Below are 21,411 nucleotides of genomic sequence, written 5' to 3'. Positions count from 1 at the left end.
GGGGCTGAATGCACCAGAGAATAACTGACATGAAAATGTAAATGTAAATACAACCTTTTAATTGGAAGTGTAGTGAAGCGTTGAGTGTAACATACTGTATTGAAAGAACTGAACAGTATTAGACTTAATGTAATGTCAAATTTGAGCACTTATGTACTTTTACAAATTTTATGAATAAAGTACATATTTTGAAAATAACTTTGGTTCCTATTGGCATTTTACCTGTTTGATTCACCTTGAGAAGTGATTTTTCAAAAATATGGTGATAGGAATACCTTAATTTTGGGTGCCAGAGGCATTCAAAGGAATTAAATCTGAATGTAAAAAAAATTGATGCTTCCCTTAATTTTGTGCCACTGTTTTAATACTAATCTCAGAAAGACATCACCTATAACAACAATTAAACATATAGTCAACAAATTTTGTCATCTCTAAATGAGCTCAACTTAGTACCAATTTATCGGAAAATTGCTTGCTAAGAAATTGGGTTGAGTTTATTTTGTGCAAATCTTTGGAGATGGCAGAGCCAAGGCTGCCTTCCTTCATTAATTAGGGCTAATCTGAACTCATCTTCTAAAACTAAATACAAGAGTCATTCATGACCTGCAAGCCATGTCCACCATCCAAGGCAACCCATTTCCAGCTGGCTGGTTTGTCCATTAGTGCCTCTGCTCAATGGTGGACAAGCCAAATTCAGGACAGTTAGATCAATTGTATCCAGAATTTCAAGCATATAAAAAGTTACAAGAACGTACACATGCCTTCAAAACCCCTTGTTGTGTACCGAAGGAGTCCATAAAAACAAAACATTTGGACATTCCTGCTCCATTAACGCTTCAAAGAATGATGGGCTTGGCCTGGATCAAATCTGTTCAAGTAGATTATTATTAAATAGTAGGTTGCTTCATTTCAAAATCTGACTTATATAGGATTAAACTGGCCCATTTCTGGTCTCAGTTTTACCAATTATTACCACCCTAAAAAAAGACTATGCATATTACTGAGCAGATTCGCAACTTCTTTTTCCAAAATGCAGAGTACAGCAAGTAACCCAAACTTCAATATTTTTGGATTACCTAACTTTTGATTTCTCTTTCACTGCTCGTATCCATTAATGCTCGTCAGAACTCAAGAGCTTCTACTCGTTAAGCACTACAAGGTGCCTAACAGGAGTATTATCAAACAAAAGTTTGACAGTCATGTAAGGAGATGGGAGGACAACTGACCAAAAGCTTGGACAAAGAGGTAGGTTTTAAGGAACATGAAGGGGGAAAAGAGAGCGGTAGGGGTTTAGGGATGGAATTCTGAAGCCTATGGCCTAGGGAACTAAACATACAACAATGGTGAAGCGACTAAAATCAGGGATACACCATAATTGGACGAATGCAGAAAACTAAAGGGATGGTAGGGCTGGAGGAGATTAAAGAAAAAGGGAAGGGCAAGACCATGGAAGAATTTGAAAATGTGGACGAGAATTTTAATAATCAATGTGCTGGCAGGAAGGGAGCCAATGTTAGATGTAATACAACAGGCCATAACTTAATCCAAATTTAAATTGTAATCTTGATCTGGGGCACTTCCCAGCAAACAAGTGTTACACGAGTGCACAAAAAATCAATACGTTTATTTGGCTGAAAGCATAGTCACTTAAAAGCAGTAATCTATGCTACAATAAATTAATTAATGTACAAACCTTTAAAAAAAATAAATAAATAAAAAGGTAATACACTGCAGAATCCCCTCCATCCATTTGTGGCCTTTGTTAGCAGAAGAGAAGCCAAAATTACAAAGTACTGACAGTGCAGAAACAAGCCAGTGAGCCCAACAAATCTATGCCAATCTTTATGCACCACATGAGCCTCCTCCTACCCTACATCTAACTCCATTAATATATTCTCCCATTCCTTGCTCCCTGAAGCTTATTCTCTGCAACAAATTTCTGCTATTCAATTCAACTACTTAATGTAGTAACAAGGTCTGTATTCTAACAACTCTGGGTAAAGACATTTCTTCTGAACTTGCTATTGGAATTATTAGTGACCGTCATATTTATGGCTCCTAGTTCTGATCTTGCCTGCAAAGGTGGTGCTGATTGCGGTGGGGGGGCGGGGGGGCACCAAGTCTTAGAGGTTTCTATTGGCTCACTATCCAGTCCTCTCTCTTCCAGAGAAAAGAAATGAGAGAGAGCGAGAAAAAGAGATGGATGGGGTGTTTGCCATTTCTTGTGCAGTGTAGTGTTCAGGGGTTAACAGCTGGAAAGGTAAGATTCTAAAACAGCAGGTGGGCTTACTTAGTTGGAGATGTGAATTTTGCACTGCTTGCAAAGAAGCACAGTCCAGAGAGATGTTTTGTTTTGGAAGTTAGAGCTAAATTAGTTTAAAAGCATTCAGTTAACACTGAAAGGCTATGCTGTCATGAAGGTGGGCAGAGCTTAAGGTTCTCTGGTTTCAATTTATCCAAGTCTACTATAGCAGAACAAGAGGCTGGATACAAAAATGGTGCTGCTGTTAGCAGGCTCCAGGCAGTTAAGGCTCAGAAAAGCCCTTTCAGTGCAGCTGAGAATTGCAGTTTGGGCCTCATATAGTTTGCAGTTCACAGAATTGCCTCAGGAGCTGTTAGGTGGCTTCAAGCAGTTAGGGCACAGAAGTCTTGGGGAGTTGGGAAGGAGACAGTGAGGGCGTAGAGAACCTCCAGGAGCCATTTATAGCTCAGTGCAGCCAGGTTCAGAGAAACCCAGAGGCAGGGCCTGCTTAGTGAAGCTAGCAGTCTGCAAACGAGTCGGAAATGTGGCAATAATTGGAGGCAGGAGTGCAGCTTTGTGTATCCTGTGAAACGCAAAGAAAAGAGATTGAATGATTGGGAGGCGAGCGATTATTGAGACAGTCCGAGTCAGAGCAACTTTCAAGGGAACTCAGGCACTAGATCTTCAAAAGCCAAGAACTGAAATCCCTCATGAGGGAAAGAGAGTTTTAACAAGATTTTTTTGACTCGCAGTGGTCATTGACGTCTGGGTGGGTTGCTGACAAATCAGTAGGGTCTGTCTTGATCATATCTGCCATTTAATTTGCCATGTGATGTATTTGACCACAGTTTGCCTGCTGATTCATATTTATGCCATGTTAATTCCGAATGTTAGAGGAGAAATAGGTATTCTAAATTGTTTTACTTTTTTGACTTTGTATACTAACATTTATTATGTTTGTTTAAAACCGCAAAATCTTGTTGCTTCATTCTCCTAGTGGGTAAATGGGATTTCAAATTTTGTCTACTTTAAACAGAAAATTACTGGTCCCTAACCGGGTCACAACAAGTCAAACCAGTAAACTGCACAAGGGCTGTTCTGCATAGCAAGTCCCTGCACGACATGCCCCCTTTGAAGCAGCTGAAGTACGGGCTCATAACAAATTCAGATAGTTATTAGTTCCTTTCTGAATCAAGACCAGTAGTTTCCTACATGTAACTGGATCAAGGCTCAAAACTACAGAACTTGTTTGGTGGATTCCAAACCAGTTTGAAATCATAACAATCTACTTGTGGGTACAAAATATAAACTTGAAAACAGTCAGCTCTTGTAAGTCAACGATTTTATTCAAAATTCAAGAGATTATTTTTTTCCCCCAGAATGTTGACAGGGTTGGCACGTAGCCAAATATAAGCAAATGAATGAAATGGTGGAGTGACTGAAAGGCAACAGGGAAGACAAACTCAAGAAGCTTGACACCATCCAGGGCAAAGCAGCCCACTTGATTGGCACCCCATCCACAAACATTCACTCCCTCCACCATTGACGCACAGTGGCTGCAGTGTATCATCTACAAGATTCACCCAAGGCTCCTTAGGCAGCACCATTCAAACCCACAACCACTACCATCTAGAAGGATAAGGGCAGCAGACACATGGGAGCACCACTACCTGCAAGTTCCCCTCCAAGCCATACACCATCCTAACTTAGAACTACATCGTCATTCTTTCACTGTCGCTGGGTCAAAATCCTGGAAATCCCTCCCTACAGCACTGTGGGTGTACCTACACTACATGGGCTGCAGCGGTTCAAGAAAGCAGCTCACCACCTCCTTCTCAATAGCAATTAAGGATGGACCAAGCCAGCAACGCCCACATCCCATGAATTAATAAAAACATTTAACTAAAATGAATAAGGATGCATCTCACTATAAACTGGAAAACAGGTGGCTTGATCTTATAGTTGATCTTGCTGCACAATGGCTGCACAAGCAACAAGATAGGCAGAATCAGATTACATCAGTAGTTTGCAACTTCCTTCTCATTCTTAATCATTCATATTGTGCACAGCTACTGAAGACTACCTTATCACATACTGCTAGACAAAGGTCATATGTATTACATGACCTTGAGAGGCACAGTTTGCTGTTCCATGGTTATCTCTCAGAACTTCAATGGTTAAAAGACACAGAACATTTGAATCAGGCACCTTGCTGCTTTGGCAACAATGTACAGTTTACAGCACACTGCAGCATTCAATGCCATTTTGAACAGTAACATGCTTCTGCAGATCTGTTTTATTTTCCTCCCACTCCCCTTAGTTATAAAAGTTTAGAAAGACTCCACTTTGAAAGGATTATCGATTTCCTCACCACTAGACTGTGGAATAATTCAAGCCAACAAGAAATAAACAGAATATCTCAAGAAAATGTTTTAAAACTTAACATTGTATATTCTGTACTTTCCCATTACATAGTTCAAAGCAGAATTAATTCTCTCTCAATTCACAGATGGGTAACATACAAACATATGAGTTAGGAGGAGTAGGCTACTCAGCCCCTCAAGCATGTTCCGCCATTCATTATCATGGCTGATCTGATTGTAAACTCAACTCCACATTCCCACCTACCCCTGATATTCTTGATAAGCAAGGGGGTAAAAGGCTCTATCTAGCTCTGCCAGAAAAATATTTCAAGACGCTACTTCCACCACCTCTTAAGGAAGAGTTCCAAAGAGTCACCACCCTCAAAAAAAAATCTCTCAATTTGCCTTAAATGGGCGACCCCTTATTTTTAAACAGTAACCCCTAGTTCTAGATTCTCCCACAAGAGGAAACATCCTTTTCACATCCACCCTGTCAAGGCCCCTCAAAATCTTATATGTTTCAAGCAACTCACTCTTACTCTTCTAACTCCAGCAGATACAAGCCTAACCTGACCAACCTTTCCTCATTAGATAACCTTCCCATTCCAGGCATTAGTTTAGTAAACTTTCTTTTAACTGCTTCCAATGCATTTATATCCTTCCTTAGATAAAATGACCAATATGGTACACAGTATTCCAGATGTGGATTCACCAATGCCCTGTATAACTGAAGCATAACCTCCCTACTTTTGTATTCAGTTCCCCTCACAATCAATGATAACATTCTATTAACCTTTTCATATAATTGCTGTAACTGCATACTATCCTTCTGCAATTCATTGGCTAGGACACCTAGATCCCTCTACATTTCAGAGCTCTGCAATCTCTCACCATTTAGATAATATGTTAACAGAATCCATGCTGGTCTTACATAACTACTAAAGTTTGTGCAACAGTTCAGTTTGCAACTTTTCTTCCCATCCCAACCCGGCCAGGTGGTCGAAGTTTCAGTAGGGGAGCATTTCGGGAAAAGTGACCATAATTCAGTAAGTTTCAAAGTACTGGTGGATAAGGATAACAGGAGTCTTCGGGTTAAGGTGCTTAATTGGGGGAAGGCTAATTATACAATATTAGGCAGGAACTGAGGAATCTAGACTGGAGGCGGATGTTTGAGGGCAAATCAACAACTGACATGTGGGGGGCTTTCAAACGTCAGTTCATAAGAATTCAGGACCGGCATGTTCCTGCTAGGATGAAGGATAAGCATGGCAAGTTTCAGGAACCTTGGATAACGAAGGATATTGTGAAATTAGTTAAAAAGAAAAGGGAAGAATTCGTTCCCTTTTGGGAACAGATGAAGCTCGTGGAGAATATAAAGAAAGTAGGAAGAAACTTAAGCAAGGAGTCAGGCGGGCTGAAAGGGGTCATGAAAAGTCACTGGCAACCAGGATTAAGGAAAATCCCAAGGCCTTTTATACATATGTAAAAAGCAAGAGGGTAGCCAGGGAAAGGGTAGGCCCACTCAGGGACAGAGGTGGGAATCTGTGTGTGGAGGCAGAAGAAATGGGAGAGATACTAAATGAATACTTCTCATCAGTAATCACCAATGGGAAGGACTTAGCGGTCGATTTGTCTAGGGAAGTGTGCTTAGATAACCTGGATCATGTTGAGATCAAAAAAGGTGTTAGGCGTCTTGAAGAATATTAAGGCGGATAAGTCCCCAGGGCCAGATGGGATCTACCCTAGAGTACTGAGGGAGGCAAAGGAGGAGATTGCTGGGCCTTGACAGAAATCTTTGTATCATCACTGGCTACGGGTGAGGTCCCAGAGGACTGGAGAATGGCCAATGTTATTCCATTGTTTAAGAAGGGTAGCAGGGATAATCCAGGAAATTACAGGCCGGTGAGCCTTACGTCAGTGGTAGGGAAATTATTGGAGAAGATTCTTCGTGACAGGATTTACTACCATTTGGAAGCAAATGGGCATATTAGTGAGAGGCAGCGTGGTTTTGTGAAGGGGAGGTCGTGTCTCACTAACTTGATCGAGTTTTTCGAGGAATTGACAAAGATGATCGACGATGGAAGGGCAGTGGATGTTATATACATGGATTTCAGTAAGGCCTTTGACAAGGACCCTCATGGCAGACTGGTACAGAAGGTAAAGTCGCACGGGATCAGAGGTGAGCTGGCAAGATAGATACAGAATTGGCTTGGTCATAGAAGACAGAGGGTAGCAGTGGAAGGGTGCTTTTCTGAATGGAGAGCTGTGACTAGTGGAGTTCCACAGGGATCAGTGCTGGGATCTTTGCTGTTTGTGGTATACATAAATGATTTGGAGGAAAAAGTAACAGGGCTAATTAGTAAGTTTGCAGATGACACTAAGGTTGGAGGAGTTGCAGATAGTGAAGAGGGTTGTCAAAGGATACAACGGGATATAGATCGGTTGGAGACTTGGGCGGAGAAATGGCAGATGGAGTTTAATCCGGACAAATGCGAGGTAATGCATTTTGGAAGGTCTAATACAGGCAGGAATTATACAGTATATGGCAGAACCCTTAAGTGCATCGACGGGCAGAGGGATCTGGGTGTACAGGTCCACAGGTCACTGAAAGTGGCAACGCAGGTGGATAAGGTAGTCAGGAAGGTATATGGCATGCTTGCCTTCATTGGCAGGGGTATTGAGTATAAAAGTTGGGAAGTCATGCTGCAGGTGTATAGAACCTTGGTTAGGCCACACTTGGAATATTGCGTGCAATTCTGGTCACCACATTACCAGAAGGATAAGGAGGCGTTGGAGAGGGTGCAGAGGAGGTTTACCAGGATGCTGCCTGGTCTGGAGGTTATTAGCTATGAGGAAAGGTTGGAGAAACTCGGATTGTTCTCACTAGAGCGACAGAGATTGAGGGGCGACTTGATAGAAGTTTACAAAATTATGAGTGGCATGGACCGAGTAGATAGTCAGAAGCTTTTTCCCAGGGTGGAAGAGTCAATTACTAGGGGACATAGATTTAAGGTGAGAGGAGAAAACTATAGAGGAGATGTGCAGGGCAAGCTTTTTTTACACAGAGGGTAGTGAGTGTCTGGAATTCGCTGCCAGAGGAGGCGGTGGAAACAGGTACGATAGTGGTGTTTAAGAGGCAGCTTGACAAATACATGAATAGGATGGGAATAGAGGGATACGTTCCCTGGAAGTGAAAAATGTTTTAGTTGACGGGCAATATGATCGGCGCAGGTTTGGAGGGCCGAAGGGCCTGTTCCTGTGCTGTACTTTTCTTTGTTCTTTAAAACCAAACATATTTGTGACAGTGCCCTCAACCGACTTTGAGCTTCACTGTTCAGTTCCATGTGAAATGCCTGGGAACATTACATTATATTAGAAACCAGATACTAATGCATATTGCTGTTATTTTTAAAATCCACGTTGTAAGCCATGCACTTGCGGATTATACTTCTAGAATCACAGGAAGAGAAGCAGTAGAAAATATGTGGCCACATTAAACTTTTAAAATAATTGCGCCTTGCAATTCAATGTTGCACATTTCTTTTTGAAACAATTAAATAAGTTTCTCTTTGCACAATGGCTAAACCACAAGACTCACGGTATTGCAATGAAGTAAAACTTGAAGTTTAATTGTTTACATCATTCAAACTTAAATGTGTTACATCCTCTAATTAACTGCCAACTCATCAGCCAATTTGAATAAATTCTCACATAACCGCCTAAATAAATTACTCCTCTCTGAATCTTACCCCACACATTGAAGCATTTAATCCTCAAAATACAACCCATGTCTGCTTTGTGCAACTAAGCCCCATTTTACAGAATATCCACTTTGCAAAGTAAGCTTTGACTTAAGCGCAAGGTCGAAGCATCAGCTGAAAAATCCTGTAGTTGGATATACCATTTGCAATGACTATACAAATTAGTTTCTTCCACTTCATTAAAAGGTTTATTTTACCTTCCTAATAAAAAAAATCCACAAAGATAGAGAGAATTGAAAATTTCACTAAAAATAGAGATGACCGAATTGTATAAATGTTAGAAAAACGGGATAAACATTTCAACTAGGCAGTTTGGCTTCAATTTAATTTTTTTTTTAATTTAAAAAAAGCAGTTACCCTAAATCCTCAAACTAGTAAACCCTAAGAAAAATGCCATTAAAATTAAAGAACAAAAAGGCTTGCATTGATAGAGCACCTTTAACAGCTACACAAAGCTGTCCCAAAGCACTTCACAATCAAAGTATTTCTGAAGTGCAGTGTTGTAATGTAGGAAATGCAGCAGTTTGCACACAGCAAGCTCCCACAAACAACAATGTGATAAAGACCAGATAATCTGTTTTTATGATATTCATTGAGCAGACCTGGACAGGTTACAGTTTTTAATCCACCCCATAGCTGCACGAGTGAAAGCACACAGTGCATGTCAAATGTGTGTGTACAACTGTTTCTGGCACTTGCCCTATCTGCATAATTTGTTAGTAGAAAATGCAGATCTGACCTATGGAGAGCTTCAAGGAGAATACTTCAGGGCAACAAAAGTACTTCCAAGTAAGTTGCAGCTGATCAATTATCAGAGGCTGGAGGCAGGCTGGTCTTGGGAAGTGCATGCAGACGCCATGTCACTGTAGGTGAGCACACAGAGCAGCAAAGAGAGCATCACAAGGTTGGTGTGCAATCAAGATAACTTAATTGCTGCAGTTCTGATTTGCTTTTTGCTTAAGTATAGACACTAATTTCAAAACTTGAAACTTATCTTACACTTCAGTTTTAAAATTCTTTATAAGAAGTCCTTAATGTTGGTTTTATTTTCCCATTTTTCTCAATCCCTCACTGAAGGGACTGATTCTTGTTGAGATCTGGTGCCATGAATGCTGGCAGTCCAGGATTTGAAGCTGGGACCTTCAGGTCTGTACTGGAATGAAGAGTGCCTTTACCCACTAGGATATATATCTATAACCTATGAAAAAATCTTGCATCTGTGTATATGTCCAATGTTTTATATAATAAATTCCAATAGCCATATTTACGATACTGGGGATTTGGAACTGCAGTTAAGTGGGGAGATGAGAAAAGCTAGGATTGTTCTTCTTCAAGCACAGAAAGTTAAGGGTAGATTTAACAGCGGTTCAAAATCATGAAGGGTATTGATTAGTTAAATAAGAAGAAACTGTTTCAGGTGGCAGAAAGGTCAGCAACCAGAGGGCACAGATTTAAGGTAGCAGACAAAAGAATCAGAAGGTAGCAGATTTGTGGACCCAGCAACCAAAACTTGACCAACCATTCTGCTGGTCGACAAGGGATCAAATTATCAAAGCATAAATGCTGCGACCTGCAGCACAATGTCCCAAGATATGTATGACTGAAGAGAATATAAAAACAGGAAGTGCTGGAAAAACTCAGGCGGTCTGGCAGCATCAGTACAGAGAGAAACACAAGTCTCTACAAGCAATCTGGGTTGAATATTTTGAGATGGGCATCTTATTGGTTAGTTGTTCATGCACGTCTGAAAGTTCAAGCTGAAAAAGCATCTTCTGTTCCTGCCAGAGTTGCAGCTGGCACAGATTTGAAGGACGATGAATGTAATAGAAAGTGAAGTGTGTGTGGTTTTAGGTTTGAATTTTGTGTTTACAGAAAATTGGAAATTAGCAATGGATTCCCTAACAGGTGCGGAACAAATACATCACAGACACACTTTGATAGCACCTCTTTTAGAATGTGCCAAGGTTAATATTGGTAAATTCTAGTCCTAGGAATGAGGTACAGAGGAAACAGATTACTGTACTCCCCACACAATGTGGTGACTGCCTGAGATACCTTCTGGTCTCTCCATGTTTTCTCTTCAGATTTTCCCTTGCAGTTCACAGTGAATTAGCATCTACAGCAAGACAAAAGCAAAATGCTGCAGATAATACTGGAAGTACTCAGCAGGTCAGGCAGCATCTGTAGATAGATGAAAAAAAGACTGACACCAAACTTTGATTTTAAAGAGGGATCGTCAACTGCATTGCTCACATTAAGCCAAGAAGGCATGAAGAGAAAGGTCATGTTTGGTTTCATTATTGTATGTAATACATTGTTACGATGGTACAATTAACATAATAAAGATTATGTTTATTGTAACAAAATTTAACTTATAATTGATTGTTTCTTGAGTGTTTATGTCCAGCCCCCGATACAATTTCCACACCCAGGTGTGGTCCTCCAACCAAAATGTTTGCAAACCTGCCTTTGAGGAATAAATACTAGCCAAGACACCAGGATGATAACTCAGATGTTCCTCTTTGAAATAGTACCATGGGATCTTTTTCTTAATTCACTGATGGGATGTGGACTTCGCTGGCTGGGCCAGCATTTATTGCCCATTCCTAATTGCCCTCGAGAAGGTGGGGGTGAGCTGCCTTCTTGAACCATTGTAGTCCATGTGGTGTAGATACACCCACAATGCTGATAGGGAGGGAGTTCCAGGATTTTGACCCAGCGACAGTGAAGGAAGAGCAATATATTTAGAAATCAGGATGGCAAGTGGCTTGGAGGGGAGCTTCCCACGTGTCTGCTACCCTTTTCCTTCTAGATGGTGGTGGTCATGGGTTTGGAAGATGCTGTCTAAGAAGCTTTGGTGAATCTTATAGTGGCAGCAGTGTACCATCTACGAGTCAATGGTGGAGGGAATGAATGTTTGGAGAAGGGGTGCAAATCAAGCAGGCTGCTTTGTCCTGATCAGTGTCAAGCTTCTTGAGTGTTGTGGGAGCTGCAATCATTCAGGAAAGTGGAGAGTATTCCATCACACACCTGACTTGTGCCTTGTAAATGGTGGACAGGCTTTGGGGAGTCAGGTGGTTAGTTACTCGCCGTGGGATACCCAGCCTCTGATCTACTCTTGTGGCCAGAGTATTTATGTAGCTAGTCCAGTTCAGTTTCTGGTCAATGGTAAGCCTCAGGATGTTGATAGTGGAGGATTCAGCAATTGTAATGTCATGGTACGATGGCTAGATTCTCTTCTTGTTGGAGCTAGTCATTGCCTGGCACTTGGGTGGCATGAATGTTACTTGCCACTTGTCAGCCCAAAACTGGATATTGCCCAGATCTTGCTGCATTTGGACATGGACTGCTTCAGTATCTGAGGATATGAGAATAGTGCTGAACATTGTGCTATCAGCGAACTTCTGACCTTATGATGGAAGCAAGGTCATTGATGAAGCAGCTGAAGATGGCTGAGGCCTAGGACACTGCCCTGAGGAACTGCTGCAGTGATGTTCTGGAACTGAGATGACTGACCTCCAACAACCACAACCATCTTCCTTTGCGCTGGATATGACTCCAACCAGTGGAGAGTTTTCCCCCTGATCCCCATTGACTCGAGTTTTGCTCGGGCTCCCTGATGCCACATTCAATCAAACACTGCCTTGATGTCAAGGACAGTCACTTTCACCTCTAGAGTTACTGCAGTTCTTTTGCCCATGTTTTACCTAATGCTATGAGACTTATTTGCGTCCAGAGTCGATGTTGAGGACTCCAAGGCCAGTTCCCTCCTGACTGTATACCAATCTGCTGCCACCGTCCTGCCAGTGGGATAGAAAACACCCAGGGATGGTGGTGACTGGGGCATTATCTGTAAGGTATGGTTTTGAGAACATGACTATATCAGGCTGCTGCTCAACAAGTCTGAAACACAACTCACCCAATTTTACATCCACCTCGAAAGACACCACGCTCAACAGGGCAGCTCTCCCTCAGTGCTACACTGGAACGTCAGTCTTGATTTTTTTGTACTCAAGTCAAAAAGGAGTGCTAATAAATTAGAAGTTAGCAGCATACTGTAAAAAAACAGCACGACGGCCTCCACTCAGGTTGAAGCGTCAAAGGCGTTACAAAAAACTGAAAACAGAAATAATTTGTTCTTTTGAAGGATGTTAACTGAGCTTAGTTACACAGAAAGCCTATAATAAACCAGTCAACTTTCTCCGAATTGGCATTAGGAAAGTGGCATAGCTATTTCTCTATGATAAATATAAACACCATCTTAATTGCCTAGCAGCACTTAGCACATTTCAAACAATTCTGATTTAACGCAAGTCGCAAAGTACATACTTGCAAAGAACATAACTATACTGAAACATAAAGGAGACAAACAACAGATGACAGGAGGTTAAAAACTAATAACCCTTTTACGCTGCCTTCTCCCAGGCATATTTTCCACCAATCATTTGTAGTACAGCTGCCATGCCAAAATTTAGTGCATTGACTTGCTTTCTGAATACTAACCAGCATGCTTACATAGAATGATACAGCACTGGAGGTGGTCATTCTCTCAGACAGCAAAAAGAGCGTTTGGTTTTCATTATTAATTTACCTGAAAATGGTTTAGCTCCTGTTTTAATCAAATCAAAAAATGAACAAACTTAAGCAATTTGACATTTCACAAATATAAAAAAAGCCTTTCAGGGTTAGTGAGGATGTTTTGCAGTAATTATGAAGTCAGTACGCCATTAAAAACCCAGTTATATTTCTTTCAACAAGATGTAACTTTTTAGTGAGACAAACAGCTAAAGAGTGGAAGTTTTCATCAATCCATTCATCTCCCATTGATTGTAGTCTGGGTGGCCCTCAACAGCACATCACCTGAAGAATCGTAGAATCACTGACAGTAACTTCCAGGTTTCCACATTATTCTGTGCATGTGCAAAGTTGCTATCGGTTTCAGTGGCGCAATGACATCAAACACCAACAGTTTCACCATCATTATCACTCTAAACTCCACGCCTATATATCAACTGATCCAATATTGCTAGGATCAAAAGGCAAAACTTTGGGATTCTTAGGGTAAATATAGTGCATCTCAATTTTAAGCTTCATATTGTCTGCCTCCTCATTGTTAGGAGCTAGACCATAACCTTGGCAATATCGCCAAGAGGACAGAGCACCTATGCAACAGGCCTTTTGAACAGGCAATGAAGTGCAAAGCTGCCACTGCACCCCAAACATTATTCAGCAGCATACCGACACTGCAAAAACAAGAAACTTGTCCGTTAAACAGCAGCACTCTCAGTATATCTACAAAGGACAAGCTGCGGCTGTTGAAAGGCTCATTTACAATTCCATTGAAAAGCTTTTCACAGGAAAGGCACAAAAAACTTTGGTCAAAGAAACTTCCATTTACTAGTTTTCTGACTTAGCTACAGGGAACACAGCTGGAAAAAGATATTCGTCCTTCAAATGCCAAGTTTCTAAAGGACCCTCCGCAAAACTTTAACACAAAATAATGATGATGAACAAAATATTCCAATATACAGGATTTCATACTTTAAAAAATCAACAGAACCTTCACAGATTTTATGGGAGAAAAAGATTTCAAAGTAAAATTTGCATTATTCAAAAGTCTTGAACACAAGCATCCTAGTAATCTAAAAGTAGATCTAATGAAACCCCACACTATGACAGGTATACATTAAACATCAGAATAAACAATGAAAACAAGCAAAAACACATTGGGGAGAAAAAGCTTTAGAATAGCACAATACTGGTCATTTATTTTTCAAAATAAAAACTTCAAGCCCAAAACTGAAGTATTAGGCACAGTTGTCTGAGCATTAGACTCTCATGTAACAGATGAGCAAATATTATGTAAAATAAACAGATAACCCCCACTTGCTTATAAAACCACAGTATTAGAAGATTACCTAAACTGGTCATTCATTGCAAGAAAAACCCAATGACCCATCACAAAAAGAAACCAAAGTAAGTTTATGGAACCACACACATGGGTACTCTGAAGCATTTTCTGACATTTAAAAAGTTCTATAAGTGTGGCCATCCAGCAAGTTACTGTTTGATGCATTCAATGGGTCAGTGGTGACACCACATGCATGCATTCCTTATATTTGCAAACGTACTGATCTCAGAACACAAACCAGGACACAAATGCTAGAAGTTTATAGCACTAAATGCCACTCAAGAGACTGACAACCTTAGTATTTCACTATGCCACTGATCCATTCAAAATTTGAGTCCCATTATTTTCAATTTAGACTGTGTGTGTGAGGAAGTGCGTGGAACATAAACACCAGAGTAGCTGAATGGCCTGTTTCTGTGCTGTAGACTTGATGATGTATTGATGTATACTCGTATCTTCAAAATAAAGAGCTTCTTTTTGGCTAGCTAATCTCAGCTAAGGCAGGAGTGGGCCATCTCTAAGCTATGGTGTGGTGGGAAAGAAAATAGGATGTAACCAAAATTCTCCAGTTCCAAGTGCCTGCATTAACCTCTTTTGGAAAGTCTACATGCATAGTTAGACCATGATACTTTTCAACTCTAAAAATGGTCTACTCATCTATCAAAATTCATTCTTTACAAACATGCATGAACAATGTTCACATGTCAAGCACAGGAGAACCTTTATGGTCCATGATAGTGGCCCAGGTTATCCAGTCTCCAGACCATCAGAGACTGGACGAACAACCCAAGATGAATCCAAGGCCCTGTGGGAGTCTGAATACACTGACTCTGTGGAAATTGCCCAGGAAGTTTGAACATCCAATAGGCAATTCCCCTGCTCCCAGAGATGCTCCGAACAAGTCTCTGACTCTTGGTTTAGAGTCAGAGACAGTGTCCGACACAGGGATTCCAACACTGATCGGAAGTTTTGGGCCAATATCTCCTCGTGTCATATTTTGTTTTATAATGCTTCTGTGAAGTGCCTTGGGACGTTTATTAATTTAAAAGATGCCATAAGTTGCTGTTATGAAATGTCATGAAAGTGTTACTACCCCTAGCAAATGAAAAAACCTGCAGAAAAGCAAAAAATGACAGAGGATGGCAACTTGATTTTTTTCTTGTAAAGATCAGAATGGTGCTTATTGGAAATTCTCTGAAAACAGCGTTTCTCAACTTGGTCTAAAAGTGATGGCTGGAAACATTGCAACCTTAAACTCAATCCAATTCAGATACTTTAATTTTACTTACTTGGACACAAAAAATGTTGAAATCAAAATACTATCCAAGTTCATAACCCAATCTTTTCAAAGGCAAATTATACAGAAAGTAGAGAATTAAAAGTGGAATATCCACCATAAGCCAAAATACAAATTTATGTTGTAACCAGACAATACTTACAAAGCCTACAAAAAGTAAACAGTAATAATGCAATATCCTTCAATTTAATTCAGTTAATGGGTTTAAATGACTTGAAAAATTTGATCGGACTACAAAAATTGACTTCAGATTTCAGTAGGCACGAAACACTTGGAACCTTAGGGCAAATTCAGATAATCTTATTCAGCAATTTGGCCCAATTCTGTTGAAAAGTAATCTCTCAATTTAGACGTACAATGTGCAATATGTTCAAATTGGACCCTCATTACCTAACAGATGGGGAAAACGCCCTTCCATAAGTAATTCCAGATAACAGATAATCTGTTCAGATGCAGTCCATAAGAACACTAGAAAGAGGAGTGAGCCATTCAGTCCCTCAAGCTTGCTCTGTTATTCAATAAAATCATATTGGATGTACCTCAGCTACACCTTCTCACACAATCCCCATATCCCTGGATTCCTTGAGCATCCAAAAGTCTGTCAATCTCTGACTTGGACACTCAACAACTTGAGCATCCACACCTCTCTGCAACAGGGAATTCCAAAGGTTCATAAACCTTTGTGCAAAGAAGTTTCTCCTCATCTCAGTTCTACATGTAGGGGGTTTCAACCAGTTCAGTAAATCTCACAATTTGGATCAGTTAAAACTCAGAAATTACTGCAGTAAATTGGCTAATTTTAAACGTTTCTCAAAATGAGTGTATGATTAAACAACATTAAAATATGAAACGGCAATCACAGGAAAGACCTGGAATTCTCGACCCTCAAAGCTTAACCAAATCAGAATCAGCAAAACCAAAAAAACATGGATCTTTCTGGCCAAAACAGAATATCAGTCAGAGGGGTTAAATGAAATTATCCAGTTAAAGCACAACTTGAGTACTATGTCCAGCTATCGTTGCCAACACAAGGGCATTCAAGCCATGAGGATGTTGCTAAGGGCCACAATGATGTTCCCTCATCTTGGAGGTCTCGGATGTGTTCAATCCCAAAAGGTGGATCCAAGAGATAATCTAAAGGAGGTATATAAGATAGTAAATGGAAAAAGGTTAAGGCTGGAAATTTGCTTTAAATTAAGCTTTTATTAGGGGGGAGGGTTAGAACTAATAAGATAGCAAATTTACGAGTTTTTAAGCCGCATAAAGTGTAACATGGACCCAGATTTCAGGATCAGCAGCAAAACCGCAGTAAATGTAGAACATAGGATTTAGGAGCAGGAATTGGCTATTTGGCCCTTCAAGCCTGCTCTGCCATTTAATAAGATCATGGCTGATCTGGTTGTGGTCCCAACTCCACTTTCCCATCTTCCCCCATAACCCATCACTCCCTTGTCCATCAAAAATCTGTGTAATTCTACCTCGAATAAATTCAATGACCCAGCCTCCACTGCTCTGAGGAAGAGAATTCCACATAACAACCACCCTTAGAGAGAAAAAAATTCTCATATCTGCCTTAAAAGGGAGATCTCTTATTCTTAAGCCGTGACTCTTAGTTCAAGTCTCCCACACAATTGGAAACATCCTCCCAGTATCTACCCTATCAAATCCCCTCAGGATCTTGTATGTTTCAATAAGGCCACCTCTCGTTCTTCTAAACTTCAATGGGCATTGGCCCAACTTCTTCATAGGATAAGGCCCACATCCCAAGAATGAGTTTAAAGTTTGCCACTGGCTTTGATGAAAGTTGCCCCAATGGTCTATCAATTTCTATGGCATAGATTTCACCTTTCTTGACATCAGTTTAAATCTGGCACCAAGTTAGACCTCTATGGGTCCAGCAAGTGATGTAACAAAACAGGGTAAGCAGCCAATCACATTAAAGTATCCTCACGGACAGCAAACCAGGAAGTAAAATGCACCGAATTGTTCACCTTAAATTATTTTTTAAAACAGAGTAAATTAACAATAGGATATACGCACAAGTTAAGCTCCAAAAAAAAAACTAAAATTGTTGCATGTCATGGAGAAATTCAATATCTCACAAAAATAAAATTGGTTTTAGGGTTATGAGGCTGTTCAGCAGCAATTATGAACTTTGTAGATCATTCATCAAAGTGTCACTTTGAGGGTATTTCCAGCAAGATTTCAGAGCATAAAATGGAACACTTTCTTCCATTCTGTGATTTCTGTTTGACTTCAGTCTGGGGGCTGCAACAGGGCACTCTATAGGGAAGCGCAGAATCACTGATTGCAACTTCTGGATCTCCACATTTAACTGCACATGGACAGACTCCACAAGCTACTGTCAATTTCAGAGGAGTAAAGATGGCAAACGCTGACGGTGACAATATCATTATTACAACAAACTATGGACCATGGAATCAACTTCAAAATAAGCTACATTTTTACAAGAGTAAATATATTGCCTTGGCAGCAACATACCCTCGCAATCCTAGTCACAAAGTTCATTCAGGCATTAGGTTTTGTATCAAGTGAATAAAAGGTTTCTCCTTATAAAAAATGAAACATTAATTTTTCACTCAAAAATACACGAATAAAAATTTAAATGACTAAAATTTGACATCTGAAAACTAGACAAACATTAAAACTTAAAAGACACAAGACCCAAGCTCAAAGATTTAAGAGCAGAGAGCCAAGAAAATCATTAGCGTGACAGCCATTTTCAGCTACAACATTTAAATGTGTTGCAGAACGGTCTGCGGAAATTTTGAGCTAAGCAATTTTTTTTTCTTAATTTCAACAAGATAACTGCTCACTTGAGGAAAACAGCATCACAATATATAGCAATGAAGTAACATATGCTAAGAGTGCAGATTTGAATAGGTAATTTGTTGGTTTGCTGGTGCCAAAAATAAGATTGCTTAAATATATCTAGTGGCATTTCATTTTTTGTGCATTTAAATAGAGCTAAGTTTGGCTTTGACATTTGAGGATATTGGTTGATATCAATACAACCTGCAGTTTATTGAAGTGCTGATAAGTGTGGAAGATCTAACAACTAATTCAATCCTCTAATTACTGTGCACCTATGCTAAAACATTATGTAGGTCAGATGTATGCTGCAAAGCAAATAAAAACTTGCAAGCAGTTTTTGCAGTGCATAATAAGAAAGAAATTCAAAAAACTACATTTCTTATCTACCTCCCTTAATTTACTTATATAGGATATGCACGCAATCAATAGTCGAACGTCCTTATTCCAAAGCTGATATTTTTGAACCCTATTTTTAATCAATTTCTAAGGATAACTGACTTAAGGCTCGCACATTTTTTTCAGAAACTATTGAACAAACAGGAACAGAGAACATTAGGGGAACTTAAGCTTCCCCAACTTTAAAAAAGGACAACTAGTTTCTATGCCTACCATTGCCCCAGCCCAGAACTGTTAAACAGTTAAAAATTACAAAATGTTGACTAGGATTCAAGTACACAAATACACACTGGGAACCAAATATTATTCTGATCCATGCACAGAATTCCAAACAACCAAATCATTTCCTATTCACTCCCATGATATACATACTTGATGAAACACTCAAGGGATAATCATGTTGCCTGCACATTTTCTACATAGATTCAGCTACTCAGTGCATCGCATGTTAACCAGCTATTAACCCAAAGGCCCAACTGCATCAAGAGATAGCAACATGTACTATTACACACTTTCAAACCTTCCTGCAAATATTTAAAGTTCCCTAACTTTTTTTTAAAAACTTGATTCACTAATCACCTATTGTGCTGCTCAATCAACCTGGAATGCAGTAAAAAGCAAATTATATTTTAAATTGCACATAGATTGGAGAATCATTCGCAACTAGCACGCTTCAGTTTTATCAGCAAGAACATGCATTTATATAACACCTTTAACATTATAAAACGGCTCAAGGCACTTTACAAGCATCAATAAAATCTGACACCAAACCACAGAAGATAGTTCGACAGGTGGCCAAAAGTTTTGTCAGAGGTAGGTTAAGAGGAAAGGAAGGTAGAGGTTCTGAGATATAGAGAGGAAATTCCAAAGCTTTAGGGACTTGGCAGCTGAGGGCATGGCCACCAATGGTGGAGCGATTAAAATCGGGAATGCTAGAAAGGTCAGAGTTGGCTGAGTGCCGAGATCTCAGAGGGCTGACATCGGAGGAGGTTATAGAGAGAGACAGGGGCAAGGCCATGGATGGATTTGAAAACAAAGATCGAGAGTTTTAAAAATCGAAGCATTGCTTAACTGGGAGCCAAATTAGGTCATTGAATACAAGGGAGGTGGGCGAACTGGGCTTGGTGTGACTTAAGACATAGGTAGCAGAGATTTGAATGACTTCAGTATCTGAAACTTCAATTTAGCCAGTAAAATGTTTTAAGTACTTTATTTTAGCCCACACAGCCAATCTACTCTCTGCCAGTCAATAAATAAATATTGCCCTTTTCAACCATGGAAATCATGAGCTCAGTAAGCCAACAAGTATGAAACAGTTACCCACTCAAAAAATTAAAATCAACTGCCATACATGCTCCCTTGTATCAAGACTCTCCAGCTATCCTCCTTGTGTTGCACTGCAGCACAGGCCTGCATTTCACAGCTCCCACAGGACTGCTAACAAAGGAGTCAAACAGAAACTGAGACATCTGGACACTAATAGTTCACAGTGCATGGCAGATGTAAATGTGGTTCAGGAAAATTAGGCCCACAGAAGGGGCCTTTGATTGAGCAAAGCAGGAGCACAGCTCAAATGAAACGATGGAGTTGAAAGGACAGAAGCAATGACAGTACATCCTTTCACATTTACAGGATACTGTAGATTGTACTAGGTTCTTTACATGAAGCCTTCTGCAAGTAGTTTGCACAGCTCCAATTTTAGGAAGTTATGACATTAATGGTAGCAAGGCACTTCAACCAGGGTTTCACATCTACAGATAACTGTATAGACAGGAAAGGATTCACCACAGATCCTAGCACGATGACAATTCTTACTAAAATAAACTGCTCTGGATTGCAGCAGAGTCTTGGATTACAACTGTGAAATTTTAATAATAGCCTCCTGTATAAACAAACAATTGTAAACTATGGTTCAAACACAAATTAAAATAGTAGCATTTGACTAACTATTTAAAACAGGCTATATGCAACCCTGTGCTACAAACAACTTTAAAGGAAAGACACGGCGCACACAATTGAAGACGGTCATCAGTCTTATTCAATAAAACCATCATTAAACATGGTTAAAAAGGATGAAATATGGCAGTAAACTAGCAACAAATTATTCTGGAAGCAAGCAACATTCTGTTGGCTCATAAAACATTTAGACTGAACAGCCCAAGGAAGATAGAGAGAGATATTTTGCTTCAATTTTTATTTATAATTTTCTGAACCCGAACTGGAATTTTGTACATTGCTATTTTCAATACCAAAAAGGGAAAAAAATTGCAACATGCTGTCAGAGATATTAAAAAAAAACATCAAATATATCTGCCTCAAAGAGACAAAAGTACTAACACTTTCTATTGCCAATCTTTGGGTCTTTGTAAGGGTTTGTATTTTTCAGTGCAACAAGGGCTGCATTTTAAAGGCATATGCAGTGGATTTATTTCATTCTTTAAAATAAAAATTGTACTCACAGTGCCTTTCACAAGCTTCAGGACATCCCAAAGCACTTTACTGCCAATGTAAAATCTGAAAAAAGTGTTGTCACTGTTGTAATATGGGAACTATAGCAGTAACTTAAATATGAGCCTGACACAAGGTCATTTTAGGAACATGGATTC

The 21,411-nt window shown here is 39.8% G+C and overlaps 1 protein-coding gene across 1 annotated transcript in view; it reads right to left on the bottom strand.

Moving 5' to 3' along the window:
* LOC144669978 (tyrosine-protein kinase CSK) overlaps positions 1 to 21,411 on the bottom strand; it is a 128,286-nt gene that overhangs the window by 94,642 nt on the left and 12,233 nt on the right. The window lies entirely within an intron of this gene.

Source organism: Cetorhinus maximus, chromosome 30 (assembly GCF_964194155.1).
Source record: "Cetorhinus maximus chromosome 30, sCetMax3.hap1.1, whole genome shotgun sequence".
NCBI classification, from domain to species: Eukaryota; Metazoa; Chordata; class Chondrichthyes; order Lamniformes; family Cetorhinidae; genus Cetorhinus; species Cetorhinus maximus.
This window is presented reverse-complemented; position numbering and strand designations above follow the sequence as displayed.